Raw genomic sequence first — 15102 nt, 5'->3', positions numbered from 1 at the left:
GGGTACACATTGTTGACAAGGTTTGGTTCCAGCCCCAACCCGGTCATTCAGGAAATCTCAATTCGGTGGGGGCTGAAGGTGGGGCACAGGAAGAGGAGGAAGTTTCTGCACTAATGGGACAACTTCGTTGGATACAATCCTAGGTGTATTGCTATTGAGCAGGATCATCCACTTGCCCCCCAAATGGTCTTTGTGTCCACCATGCTTCCAGAAAGCTAGATCAGTAGTTCTTAAACCATAGTGTGGTGGGGAACAGTTAAACAGTGTTGAAGTTGTTTACCTGGACTGGACTGCTGTGGCCATGAGGCCAGGGTCATGCAGCTTTCTAGCATTGTCTCCCAGCTATTCTAGCGTATTTTTGGCAGTCTACGGCATTTTCTTGCCTTAAAGTCACCACACAGATAGATGTTTGAAAAGTTCAAAATTAAAATTCAACTTCTACATTTTGATGTGATGTGTTAGACAGTGGTACCTCAGGTTAAGAACTTAATTCATTCTGGAGGTCCGTTCTTAACCTGAAACTGTTCTTAACCTGAGGTACCACTTTAGCTAATGTGGCCTCCCGCTGCCGCCATTCAATTTCTATTCTCATCCTGAAGCAAAGTTCTTAACCTGAGATGCTATTTCTGGGTTAGCGGAGTCTGTAACCTGAGGCGTTTGTAACCTGAAGCGTCTGTAACCCGAGGTACCACTGTATATAGATATATGAGCTATAGACATGAATGGAAGAGACCGAAACACTAGAGTGATTACTGAATTACTTGTAGTAATTCTGCTCTGTATAATGTTCTAGTGGTGGTTTTAGGTTTTACTGTATATTATGTTTATGGGATGAAGGGCAGTTCAGAAATGAAACTAATAAGCAAACAAACAAATAAGAGGTTTCTTTGACATTTTAACTGCAGCCACATGTATAGTTGGAGAGACAACTGCTTTTTAATTTACAGTCCTAGTGATATGAGATGGAATGTTAAAGAAATCTTTGACGCTTTACCTTTCCCCTCTATCCTCCCAGCTCTTCTGCTATGGGCACAGTGACTATGTGAAAATACAGCACAGATCACTGGTGGTCTCTCTACCACTGGCTAAAAAATCACAGAGCTAGCTTTCTTGCAAGCTGTTCAACAGCCACATACTCCATTTCATGTTGGGTCACTGGTTCCAAACTGATTCCTGTCGAGCACCATTCCCCAAATGAACTATGGTGTGAATAATCCAGGGTGTATTGTGCTCTCACATTCTATACAACAAAATAACAGAACTGCCAGCATGTTTGGAAACTATGGAAATAATATTATATTAGCATTCTTTCAGCAGAACCAGATGGACTACAGAATGCCTTCTGCAAAGAGGAAAGAGATTTTCATTATTCAGGTCTTCTTAGTCATGAACTACTAGATTGAAGTCTGTTGTCTATCCTTCATATTTCTTCTCAAACCAGGCATAAAATTGTAATTATTTCCAGAAGACTTGGAAGCTGTAATAGAGAAGACTTCTGAGATTTAATACATTCAATATATAAAGACACTTTCCATATTTATATTGTAATTACTTGCAAATACGAGACTTAAATAAATTAGGTACTAGTCAAAATATTCCTAATTGTTTCATAATTTAACCATCAAATGCATTTCCTGTTAGGATATGATTGTAAGTAGTTTAAAATGTCTAGTTTATTATCATGCAAATATGACTAATTTATTTGTATATCTATTTCCATTAAATTCATATCTTTCCTTCATTTATGTGAACAATGACAACTTTGATGAAGGACTAAAGAGAAGGGATGAGGGAAGAAAACCCTTCTTGCTGCTGTTTCCATAATATAAGTAAAGGAAAGGTAAAAAGTACTGGGAGGAAGAAGCCCAGCTAATTCTCCTGTTTGGAGAGCTGTCTCCCTTCCCATTTAACTTAATAACACATGTTTAGATAGGCATGGTATGTAATCAGGGTGTGTGTGTTGTAAAACAGAGCATCATAGCACAATAAAATCTAATTTATTCTAAAAACAAAAGACTGTTCTTAATTAGATTTACAGTGCAATCTTTTCTCAGAAAGGGAAGTTCCATTTTGAACAATGAGGATTAATTCCTCATCAGCGGGTTTGGTATTGAACCCTTCTCTGTGCTAAATAAATCATCAAGCTTGGCGACACTTTACAAAGTATTAAAGAAAAGGCCCCTGACCTGAGTAGCTTAGAAACTAACATTCAGTGCAGGGAAGTAAAAGTTGCAGACAGATGTATACTGACAAAAGAACAAGTGTTTATCACATTTACATGAACATAGGCTTTATTATGGCTCAATAGGGAAACTCAGGCCTGGGGCCAAAAGTAGCCCTCCAGACCACTGTATCTGGCCCTCAGGACTCTCTCTCATTGGACCAGGTGACCTCCTTAGACGACACCCCCTATCCACAACTCTCCTCTTAGCAGCCCTGTTCTGCTATCACAAGTGTTTTTGCTTGACTGGATTGTGTCCTTGAACTGTGATCATACCTCTTGCTTTCCTCAATGGAGAAATATGTGCCTGTAGGTGGAGGAACCTCTGACTTTTACACGGCTGGAATATGGCCGGCTGTACAAATGCCACACCTACTGATCCATCTACTTTTGGTCCTTGCCCAGCCCACCGCTAGCATATGACCTCCCAGAGGGTTCCATGAGAGAGAGAAAGTGGCCCCCAGGCTGCAAAAGGTCCAGCCCCTTTGTGGTAGGGCATTAGATAAAGGGATTTGAAGGTACGTGACACAGTTCTCATGCTGAAGCTGGTCTCACCATTTCAGATGCCTCAATGAAAGACCACCTGGGAGTCACCTGTAAGCCACTTTGAGGTCTTTGAAGGAAGTATAATAGAAAAAATTGCTAAAGTTCACTCTCAAAAGGAAACATTTGCATGACAGAATCCTTCTGAAAACAGGTAGTGTCCAGAAATTTTCTGAAATATGAATGCAATAGCATCTATATCTGAATGTATTATGCACAAGCTGCTTTCGAAATTTTTATTTTTATTTTAGGGCAAGAAAGTAAAGGGGAAAAATATATATTTTTTCAGGGGGAGGCAACTATAAGTGAATTAGAGAGAATATACAGCTGGCAGGAGGTAAATGGCTCGTGTTCATCCAGCAACTTGTTATTGAATTAAACTAATTCTGATATTATCTGAAATTGGAAACCTGTAAGCATTAAAAGGAACATCTGGAAAGCCACTAGGACTTGAAAATTCTCAATCTATTACAAATCTAATATAGAATCAATCTGCATATCATTAGGTTTGTGAAATGAGGCCCCAAGCTAGATATCACTTGCTTAGAGTTATTCCCTCTCCTCTTGGGACAACGACTTGTATGCAAAGAAACTAAGGTTTAATATAGAGCAGACTCATTGGAATTAATGAACCTAAAGGTATCCATTTCAATGGGTTTACTCAGAGAAAAACTAAGCTAACTAACTCTTCAAGCTTCACTTTCTATCCAACCCAAGTTCTAAGCAGAGTTGTAGGAAAAGTTTATGGAACTAAAACTGCAGTCCTATGAACACTTATTTAGGGAAAGAGTCCACTGAATCCAATGAAAATTTCCCCAAAATATGGAACCAGATTTCATGACTGTTTTGGGTCCTATTCTATATTACCGGATCAAGATACCATTTTTGTTTGTTTGTTTGTTTGTTTAGCATCTCATATTCACTGTGGGGAAATATTAGTCTGAAACTCACATCTGCTTTCCCCCATTATACTTTTCCAAGTGACCCATTCCAAGCATATGTAACGATAATGCCATTTTGTTGGCACTACATAGCAAAAATACATTTTCATCACAGGCCAGCTGAGCAAAAGATTTCAGAAATAACTGTTCTCTTACTTCACTGGCAATGATTAAAGGTTAAACAAAGGTAAAGCAAGAGAAAAACTGCCCTACAAAAACCAGGCCTGTATGCTGGGCTACAGTTGTATAAGAGGTCAGTCCAAATCAGATATCGGAAGTAGTTGTACTGTTCCTCGCACCTTCTCCAATTACAACGAACTCTTCCACAGATCAAAACCAGACTGAACTTGGACACTAACATACACCATTTTCCTCCACACGGCTTTTTTCCCTACAAAGAAGACTTTTTCCAACCTCCAACTCAAATATAAATGCAGTGAGTTTTCCTTCCTTTCAAATACATCGTTCAACATAGTGTCAAGTCTGATTAGCAGAAGGCAGGTTCATCAACAGTAAATAATTTGATGCGTTAAGGGAAAGTGATTCCATGAAGAAGTGACATTCTGTTAAGTAACTAGCAGCAGTACTGCATTTTAAATCATATGCTCTACCTGAAAAGGGAAATGTACTGAGACATATGCTTACAGCTACAGTGAGATGAAATAGTCCTGGCAGTAAATCAAAAGTGTTGGGTAAAACAGATGTGTGAAACACAACTGCTTGGGCTTCATATATGAAAAGAGGCGTTATTTCATTATTTTGATATGTATACAATACAGGATAAATTTCCTTTTCACACCCTGGAAATCCGTCTTCAGTATTTTTAGTGCTAAGCCATTTCTGTTGTTTGTGATACTAGAAGTGCAGGGTGTATATGCAACTGAATTTCTGAGTTACCGTTCCACCAGCCAGTTCTGATTTTCTGGTGCTTGTGTGTGTCTGCTGATATGCCTTACAACATGAGGCTGTCAAAAGTGTTCCCTGCAGAGTTCTGAAGAGCTCTAGGTTTGTTTGGTTAAAGCAGAGCAACATAGATTTTTCTTTAAAAAACAAAACAAAAATACCTCAAATGAAGCTTCTAACTCTTTTTTAAAAAAACAAAACAAACCTGCTTCTGTGCTTTAAGAAAATAAAAATCCAGAACTCTTCAATGCTTCACAGACAAGAAAGTTCACTTCTTGCAAAACTCAGGGAGCTGGAGTACCATCAGATAGAAAAAATCATAGACATGGAAAAGGTCAGAGAAACAAAGCAAAAGAGACCTCTTGTGGGAGCCCTGATCTGACACAAGGTGGGTAGTGACATCTGGCTTCAACTCAAAAGGGGAGAGAAGATCCCACCCAAATCACCCAGTTATTTGGCCCACACACACTGATGATCTGGGATCCTTACTGGAGATCACAGGCTGGAGCGCCATTTGCTGGGGCCGTTTTGCTTAGAGTTTTCTGCATCAAGAATCAGCTTGGACTAAATTTCCTACCAGGCCCCCCTCCAACACAAGATGGTATGGGGGAAAGGCAACCAATTTAAAATAAAAAAATGAGCAACCAGTGAACACCTGTCCCAATCCATCTTCCAAGGAAAACAGCACATTAGTGTACTACAGTATCATCTGCAGACAAAATAACTCTGCAGCAGTGATCTGGTATCAAGTGCCCTGAAACTTCTAGAACAAGTTATGGCCATCATCTTATGGGGGGACCCCATATGCATCCATTTCCACTATGTTGTTTTTTCCCCCTTAATATGGTTGTACAGCACACTGTACGCACTGAATAATCAGTCAAATCCTCCTATCGAAATAGTAATCTGCTAGGAAGGCAGTGCAGCTGCGTTCCAGACCCAGCAGTGCCTTCCAATATTTGTCTTGGCATAAGCTATGGATCTGATCTTCCCCTATAAATATTTATTTATTTGCAACATATCAAAAAGATTTCATCATCACTTGACAACCATGGGGGCTTTTACTCTTCTCCAAGGACATGATAATGGCATCCATTTACTAAATCTGAGAATGTGAGACATGTTCTCTACAGCTGTTCCAGAATATTGCGAAACTCCTCTTTCCTGGAAGCTTGCAAAACCTAAAAAGCAATGTAAGATCTTTGAAACTGGGCTGCTGCTCTCCCCCTGCCCTTCTCCCCAAGTGAGGGGGTTCAGGATTTATGAGACAGGGTTATTTGAGCACTGCATTTTCCCAACAAGCATGTAAATGACAGATTATCTATCAACCTAGGATTTGAGGAAAGAGTACGGCTGCCTCTGAAAATCTGAAAGAACTTGCAATATGGCCCAAATGGTTTATGGATAATATGGAACATATTGTGGGAGAGTGTCACTGAAGGAATTTCCTGGTCATATTTTTGCTGATGCCACCAACAGATGTATTCTCATTCAGTTTGGGGCGATAGCTCTGTTCATGTTATTGCATCAATTTAATTGTGTTGCACTACATCAGCAGGGACATTTGAAACTTTCAGGAAACAGCCTTTGTAGTTCTGCCCTACTATATCAAGGTAAACCAAATTTCTATTATGAGGCATCAATGGTAACTTTTGCTAGCTATCATTTGCCTACTGGTGTCAACAGCTTATTCTCAAAGATCCAAAAGCAAACAGCTACCCTTTCTACTCACAGTCAAGTGAGGGTGTTGTTTTGTTTTGTTTGTTGTTGTTGTTTTGAATTGCTGAAACCAGCCTTTTTAAACAGGAAACAATTTTAAAAAACAGAGAAACAGTCTGCCTATAGTAATTTTTCAAAAGACCATCAGTATTTTTAGAATTGCATGCTGCACATTTTAAGCTAAAAGCACCCTGCCTACGCGGTGTCCTAACAAAGTGCCAGAGTCCAAAGAGATCAAAATATGAGCAATATTCATTGAATATCACAAGCTATCCTAGATGCTAACACTTTTTTCTACTTAATGGAGGGAAAAAAGAACTGTGTGACATATTTTGTTATATATACATTTATAGCATTCTAGGTTGCTGTTGCTTTAAAAAAAGGCACAAAATACTAAACTTTAGAAATGAGCATAAACATTAAGTACTTAATACCTAAAACATAAAAGGGATGAATATTTTGCCAGGCACATTAAATAAACACGGAGAGTAATTGAGCATGCTTCAAATTTTAAACATTAAAAATAATTGCATATAATGCCATAAAAGTTATTACCAAGACAGCTGAAACAAATGAGAGATAAAATGTAGTTAAGTCCAGTTTAATAATACATTCAAAATCTTCTCCCTCACTTGCACCACTCTCCTATCTTCTCTTCATTTCTGTCACAAACAAGTGACAACATCAGTTTTTTAAAATGAGATATAAAGAGACAAACACCCCTTACCCTGTGGGTTTGAGGAGCTGTTCTTGCTTCTCAGTGTTACAGACATGAGTAAACAAGAGAATTTCCTGCATCTTTTTCTCATCTGCACAGCTCTGGGGGCCGGCCAACAGGCTTATTTCCAGCATTAAAGCCACTCCACACTAAATGGAAAAGAAATTCCTATTGGCCAGGCTTTATCAAAACTAATACCACAACACATTTCTTTTAATACAGCGGCATTAAGCCAATATAAAACATTTTTCTGGTTGCCCTTGTCTACCACTAAGCTTTAATAACATCTCCCTGCCCTCACTTGTGCAACGTATCATATCCCTATCATTTTACAGAGAATAAATCTCAAATGGGAGGGGGGCAGTTATACACTCTCCTTTGTGTTACTTTAAATAAATGCCTACGTTTTACATATCCTCATACCACACTCAAGGTAGATTTGCACTGTACTGTGCTTATTTGCAAACCAAAACACTAACGTATTTTGTGAAGCAGAAAATAGCATTTGTAAATATCTCAGAACACACAGTAGACATGTATGCTTGAGGTCCCTGTCATCTGTCCACAAAAAATACACATAAAAAGTAAAAGTAAAGGTAACCCTGCCCGTACGGGCCAGTTATGTCCGACTCTAGGGTTGTGCGCTCATCTCACTTAAGAGGCCGGGAGCCAGCGCTGTCCAGAGACACTTCCGGGTCATGTGGCCAGCATGACGAAGCTGCTCTGGCGAGCCAGCACCAGCGCAGCACACAGAAAGCCGTTTACCTTCCCGCTATAAAGCGGTACCTATTTATCTACTTGCACTTAGGGGTGCTTTCGAACTGCTAGGTGGGCAGGAGCTGGGACCAAAAGACGGGAGCTCACCCCGCCGCGGGGATTCGAACCGCCAACCATACGATTGGCAATTCCTAGGCACTGAGGTTTTACCCACAGCGCCACTCGCGTCCCAAAAGTACACATATAACTGCTTTATTTGTAGACTTCTTTGTCTCAGCAAAGGATTCCATGTTTCTGAAGGACACACGAATATTTGAATTGCAGATCTGGGACAACCACTTCTACAGATTTTGCACTTTCCCTTAAAGGTGCCACACATGTACATAAGAGCATACACATGTGCACTTGTGGTGTAACTTAATCTGTAAGTTTCTCCCAAACAATTGGAGATTCTGTAGAGGCCACATACTCTTGGAGAAGACTGATATTCTAGATCCACTTCAATCATGATTCAAGCCCAGTATTGATACAGAAAGTGCCTTGGTTTCCCTGTAAGATGACCTGTATCAGGAGAACACGACTGTTGATTCGCCTTGATTTTTCAGCTGCTTTGTATAACCACAACCACGGTACATATTGTTATATATTTTCCTTAGTATCATGTGCTGAGGGAATAAAGCTTGGCACATACTTTAGGGAGATATGTGGAGAGATCGGTCCATGGGGCTGTAATTTATCTGCTGTGTTATAGAGATAAATATGTAACTTGAAACAACTACATGTTTTGTATCTGCAGTAATTGACAATGGGAAAATGTTTAGGAAGAATGCTCTATGTTGCCAGGGAGATTCAGAATTTTAAGTATATTTATGTTTCTATTTAATTCAGGCTTTATATAATTTTATTCAGGTTTGTGTAAATTTGATTTCTTATAACACTAATTCAAACCCAACGGTAAATGCAATATATCTGGAACACTCAGAATTTAAAGTTTGTTTTTTTGAACATGGTTTCATTTGGGTCTGTGTCAGCCTTATCTATGTTAACTTGTGTTGCTTTCATATAGATATGTAAGTTCACTTTGTTAAACTCTGGTTTTGTGATGGTCTGATGACTAGAGACAAATAGCGAAATCTGATTTGTTTCATGAAGTGTGGTTGCTGTTGTTGCTTTGGCGTGCCTTAAGATTGGCCAGCAGGTGCCAGTTCCTGATTTATCTCTTTGTTCAGCTTGCTGAGAACCAGCACAGTATCAGCATCGCCATAAATTCTCTTCAAATGCACCAATTGCACTGTTAAACTATTCCATAACCTCACTACATATCTACAAGTGTAAGGAAGGTACTGGATCTCGGCTTATGTCATAATAGTTTTTATTTTTATTCAAACATTTTTTTATTGGTTTTCCAAATTTATAGCAAACAAATAAAACAAAAACATCAAAAGCAAGCAAACAAACAAACAAACATTTATCTTAACTATAATTATTCCACTTTTGTTAACATTGTTAGGCGACTTCCTCGAATCCCCCTGGCTGAGTTTCCATATCTAGCTCTGAAAAATCCATCATCTTCACCTGCCATTCCTCCATTGTTGGTACTTCTTGTTATTTCCAATTTTTGGCCAACAAAATTCTAGCTGCAGTTGTGGCATACAAAAACAATATAACGTCTTTCTTGGGCAATTCCAAACCTATTATTCCAAGAAGAAAGGCCTCTGGTTTCTTAATAAATGTGTATTTCAACATTTTTTTCCAATTCATTATATATCTTTTCCCAGAAGTCTTTCACCTTGGGACAGGTCCACCACATATGATAAAAGGTTCCTTCTTTTTCTTTACATTTCCAACATAAATTGTCACTCTCATGGTAGATTTTTGCTAGTTTTACAGGGGTTAGGTAATAATTTTCATGACATTTCCCTTTAACAGCGTACATGCAGTGAACTTGACCCCTTTTCTCCACAACTTTCCCAATCTTCTAACATTATATTGTGTCCAACATCTCTTGCCCAGTCTATCATCACAGATTATGTCATAATAGTTTTTAAAAGATCTTAACATTGAGGGAGTGATCCCTCAATGGGCTGGAGTTTAGGACTTATTTCTGACTGAGCCTGTCTCAGCTGAGTTCAGCTGCATTCTAAACTGCTCATTAGGTTTGAACCATTAAAGTGGATTAAAGTGTTTCCTCACCCTAGTGCAAAAAGAATATAGTTGGAAAGTGATGGGAAAATGCGCTGAAAAGTGTGGGATCAATGACTGATTAACAGGAGGATATGCAAACACTCCACAAGCCAATCAGGATGAATGCTCAACCGGACATAGTCTAACCTCTTTGCAAGCTTTGTGCAAGCCAATCAATATCAACGCTCAATAAACAGGTGATCCGGAGGAACCCTTAATGATTTGGGTAGTCTAATCTGCTTTCAGTTGATGCTGGTTTTATATTTTTTTTAAGTTAAGATTGTAACTATTATTGACATTTTAATGTTGATCTGGAAATGTTGTAATGCTGTTGTTTTAGTTAATTATTTATGTATATGTTGTTGTTAATTGTCTTCAGAAGATGTTCACTTTTTAAGAAGCATAATTTTAAAAAGAAATACTGAGCCTGTGAGTTTATGCACACTGTAAAATATTATACTGATTTCCCCCACTACTGAGCTTGTGTTATTTTGCAAAACACAGCATAAAATTGGAGTACTAGAACAAGTTGCCTGGGTTGATGTACAGCATCTGTTCCTGGGAGATTTGAAAAATAGGTTAGATGAGCCTTTAACTCAATTAATTTAGGGGAACTGGCACCCCCCACAAGGGAGCTGTTCTCTGACCAGTATTATTTTCATAACCAGAGTAGGCATTTCTTTTGAGTTGTTTATAGGCATTGTGCAGAGCTCACACAAAGTCTCCTCTATACATCAAACCCCAGTTAGGCAAGCCTGTCACTGGTCCCACATGCTTCCATTAGTGGATTCTCTTGTGTATTAGGTCTGGCCCTTTGTTTATTGGAAATGTAATTCTTGGGCTAGATGTACAAGGAAGTAATTGAGAAACATGAAAGCAAATGTAAAATTAAACGGGATTACATTCTCAAACAAATTCTTGCAACAGATCATTACTCTCATATATCTTCTAACTTGCTCTCCCTCTCCAAAAAACACTGCATGTGCTCCTTAAATCATCTAACATGAAGAGAATGGTTTTTACGTTGCTGTTTTGTACTTTGCTCCTCCCTGAAGCTCTGTGAACTTAAGAAAATCACTTTATTTTAAAGAACATTCTATTTCACCATGAACTCTGGACTTTTCAACAGTTTTGAAAAGCACAGACCTTAGATCTGTCTTGAGACACAGAGGACACGTTCAAGGCGTATACATTTTGGCTCACATAGGAAAGTACCATAAAATTATGAAAAGCATCCAGAGAGAAATAAATATTTGATCAAACAACATGCAAGACTTGTGTGCCAAGACCTGTACAATACGCAAAACAAGTTTTCCGTGACTGAGATTTTTACAACAAACACAAACACTTCAGACAACAAGGCAATGTGCACTTAGACTCTTTATTCAACATTTCCTGTAAAATCTCATGGAATTGAAAAGCTTTATTCTAAATTCCATAAAGACGCATTTGCCAGAGAAGACAACTGGGGAATCTTTACTTTAGAAGGAATCACTCATCAACTGGCTGATTAGAATATAATGTTGATAGCTCAAACTACATGGTTTGATGGATGGCTATTTCTACAGCATCAGTTGTGCTGCTCATCTCCTCACTAAAGTCAGGGTGGATTTCCTTCTGTTCTGGTACATTTCATCTCTGGCTATATGCCAGGCAGAATTTTACAGGGCAGTTCATATTAGCAGTGGGAGCATTAACAGGAAGGAGAAAAGCAAAACTCTGAGTCCCTTAACAGTAAAATCCAGCTCTAGGCAGATACAAAGGAAAAAGATGATTAATCCAAAACTTACAGAAGACAAGGAAAAAGTATTTCATTTTCCTTGGAGTATTAACCTAGGTCAAAAGTCACTTAGAACAGCAGAAGTCAGCATTTCTAAAATAGATGCAAATATGTTGCCATTTCTCATTAATATGTTTTTTTTTTGTTCATGTCTCATTGATAAATGTGTCAATAACATGTTTTTGGTACATAATGTCATTGTATAATAACTCAGCCTTCCTACACTGAACACATACTCTTAAAGAAGCCCACATTTCATTGTGTGCTGGGATTGGACACCAATCCTTTTATCCATTCTGAACATAAGCAAAACACTTATCTCTGTAAGAAAATGTGGTAGTAGCTGATGTGGTCTCTTGGTTTCTGCCCTGAACTCCACAACTGAAACTCTTGCATGTGAGCAGGAAGAAATCTTTACTCTAGGCCAGTGATAGTTCAGGTCAGACTTCAGGTGCAGAATGCCAAAGGCATGGCTAGACAGATCAAGAGCAGCATCAGGGGTCCAAGACTGGACAAGAGCTGCAAAGATGTGTGGACAAACAGGCATGCCCCTCCTGCCAGCCTTTAAAGATGAGATGCATCTTGCTCACTCACAAGAACTTCCCTGCAAGACTGATTTCCTTGGAAGAGCAGGCTTCCCTGGGGGGCATGGGTTTGTATCGAATGGCAAAGGCAGCACAACATTCGTGGTGATGGGAAAGAGGTCGCCCTGTGGCCTTCTCCTTTGCCAGCTGCTCAGCCTTCTTTGCTGCTCTCTCCTATTGCCTCTGTCAACACCCTTGGGCTGCTCCCCACTAAGGGCATCCTCCATGCCCTCCGTCTCTGACAGCTCATCCAGCAGCAACTTCTGCCCCATCTTCTAGTCATTTGGGATTTTGTGACCCAAGGCAGTAGCTGCCTTTCCCACTATGATCAGGTGGCTGATAGTGGGGCACACAAACACATGATTTTGTAGTCCTATCTTTTTACTGCTCTTTTAGCCATTTTGTGACAGGCACCCACAACATTTTCTGTTAATTCAAAATGAGCTCACTGGCTCAAAAAAATGACCCCTGCTCTAGGCCTTCCATGAAACTGTGTCAAATGTCAATTTTTAAGCCCACAGAAAAATAACAAATCAAAGCACATTCATTCCAGTAGGAGAGTTAGGCATCATTCGCCACTGAAAGCAATAGGACTTAAAATCACTTAATTTTCAGTCAATTGTGCCCCATGTATTTCAATGATTGAGATCCCCCTCACCAAAAACCTTCCCCTACAGACAATAAGTTCCCAAGGGATTTCCCGTTTTCATTCCAATAGCAACTCAGATATAATACTCATTTCTGGATGACTGAATCTAAGTATTGCTTTTATGTTTTCGTTTCATTCATGGTGGAGAGAACAACTACAAAACTGAATCTTTTCAAAGGGCAGTCTTGCAAATCATTTTGCTTTGAGTACTAATCCCTTTACAACATAAAATTTATGGGAAACGTTTCGGCTCAAAAGATTAATGTAGCTTCTAATTTTGCGTCATAGTGGCTTATTTGGTTATATTTCAGTAATTACAATCATATGGTATCCTCCCACACCGACAAAGTTTGAAACTGGAAATATTTAATCTAAAGGAAGAAATAAGAATCTATATGTCCACAATCAGACTATAGCCTAGGGCCCACCAGCACAGATGTTTAAAGTGGGAGTCTATAGCTTTGGGCTTGTGCACTCTCCCTCCCATTCCTTCATACACATTGAAATAATACCTGTTCGGTTTCGAATAAACCACAATTTCCACTTACATATATTTGGAATACTGTGGCTTATTTGAATTGTGGTTAGTTCAGAGAAACCAGGATGCTGAGTGGTGGTCTGAGACAGGAGTGTCACCAGGATTCTCTGGGCCCAGTACACTGTATGTGGAATGGGCCTCTGACCCACTCATCAAAGAGGGGACAATTTGCATTAAATTTGCACATGAATTGTCTTTCTATCTTTGCTGCTACTAGAGATGTCAAAGAAATTCAATTAAAATGGGTTTTCAAGCAGATTTCCCTCAGTCTACCCATTCAAGCCCTCACATAGATTTGTGCTATGAACAGTTTTTTGCCTTAGTTGTGGTGTTTTTTTAGTAAAGGTGCACATAAATAGAGACATACTCATCAATGTATAATTGCGTGGTGAGTTCCCGCCCCCCACCAAGGATAAATAAGGACACCAGACACCAGAATTTAAGGTTAAATGGGCGAATTAGGCCACAGCTTTATTGAATTCAGCAATGAGAGGCATTGGCTTAGGCATTGGTCCTATCGACTATCTGTCTCCAGCCCATTTGCTGGAGACACGGGAAGGGTTAATACCATAGTGGGGGAGTCTCCTGCTGAGGCACGTCAACTAGGAGCTCCCCCGGGTCACCGCTCAGGGGCATGCCTTAGGCCCACACCTCCATAGGCTTCGGACAGGGCCACGCCCCCCAGAGTCCTTTACCGGACCACCCTTGGACCACCCTTGGTTCTCTGGGGGGAGGTGATTGTGCTTCTCTCCCCCCCCCACATCCTCTTAACCCCTTCTTACCAATGCCTAACCGCCACACGAGCAATCGCTCGCCGCCAATACTCTCATGCCTGAAACCAATCTCTTATCCCATTTGCTATGTCAGTCAGCCAAATATCATTTCCCACATCCGAAAGATGCACGCCATCAAGCCGGTAGAGGGCCTCACAGTTGAAACGTACGCCCGGGTGGTCAATGACCCTCCCACCCACCGCCCGATCCAAGCCTTTCCTAGCCATATTTATGGCTATCGGGCTCCTGCAATCTCTCCAAACCCGCCTCTCCATCAACGAGGCCCAAATAATGGTGACGTTTGGGTAAGAGGCCTTAAGTTCCCCAAAGTCACTAAAAATGTGCCACATCAAGTCAACTGCCTTGCGGTAAGCTAAATCATTTTCGCCTAATTGGATAACTAAAGCATCTAGGGGGCCCTCCGCCGCCGCTCTGGCCATAAATGCGGGCAACATCTCAGCCCAGCACATTCCCCTCCGAGAGATCCAGGATATATTGATGTCAGATGGTAAGTTAAGGTGCGGCTCGAGACCGGAATTGATGGCGTAGACTCTGGCCCAATGCACAATGTTGTGCCTGATTATCCAAATGTGCACCCTCATATCTCCTGCAAGAAAATTGAAAGAACAGGCCAAGGTCAGGTAACCCCAGGTAAGCCATCATAATTTTTTTCTAACATAGCGCTTGTAAGCATCCAATTTCCAATGGCCCAGATCCTTAATCCTCTCAGCAGTAAGGTCCAAGTGCATTGCTGTGGTGGCCGCTCCTATCCTAAAAGAGTGCACCGCAAACTCCGTGGGGGGTAAGTCGCATGCTGCCACTGTTAAGCGCA

General features: G+C 40.2%; 1 protein-coding gene across 2 annotated transcripts in view; it reads right to left on the bottom strand.

The window, feature by feature from the left end:
- Positions 1-7376, bottom strand: part of CCDC102B (coiled-coil domain containing 102B) — a 75704-nt gene extending 68328 nt beyond the window's left edge. Inside the window, exon 1 of one of the 2 annotated variants that reach the window (XM_083450171.1) lies at positions 7055-7376. The gene's annotated coding sequence lies outside the window, so the exon portion shown is untranslated. The remainder of the gene's footprint in view (positions 1-7054) is intronic. The other variant, XM_083450170.1, reaches the window with a different exon arrangement.
- Between the last annotated feature and the right edge of the window lie 7726 nt (positions 7377-15102).

The sequence above is a fragment of the Podarcis tiliguerta genome, assembly GCF_965153285.1.
Source record: "Podarcis tiliguerta genome assembly, chromosome: 7".
In the NCBI taxonomy this organism is placed as follows: Eukaryota; Metazoa; Chordata; class Lepidosauria; order Squamata; family Lacertidae; genus Podarcis; species Podarcis tiliguerta.
Note: the sequence above shows the minus strand (reverse complement) of the source record. Positions and strands in the feature narration are given on the sequence as shown.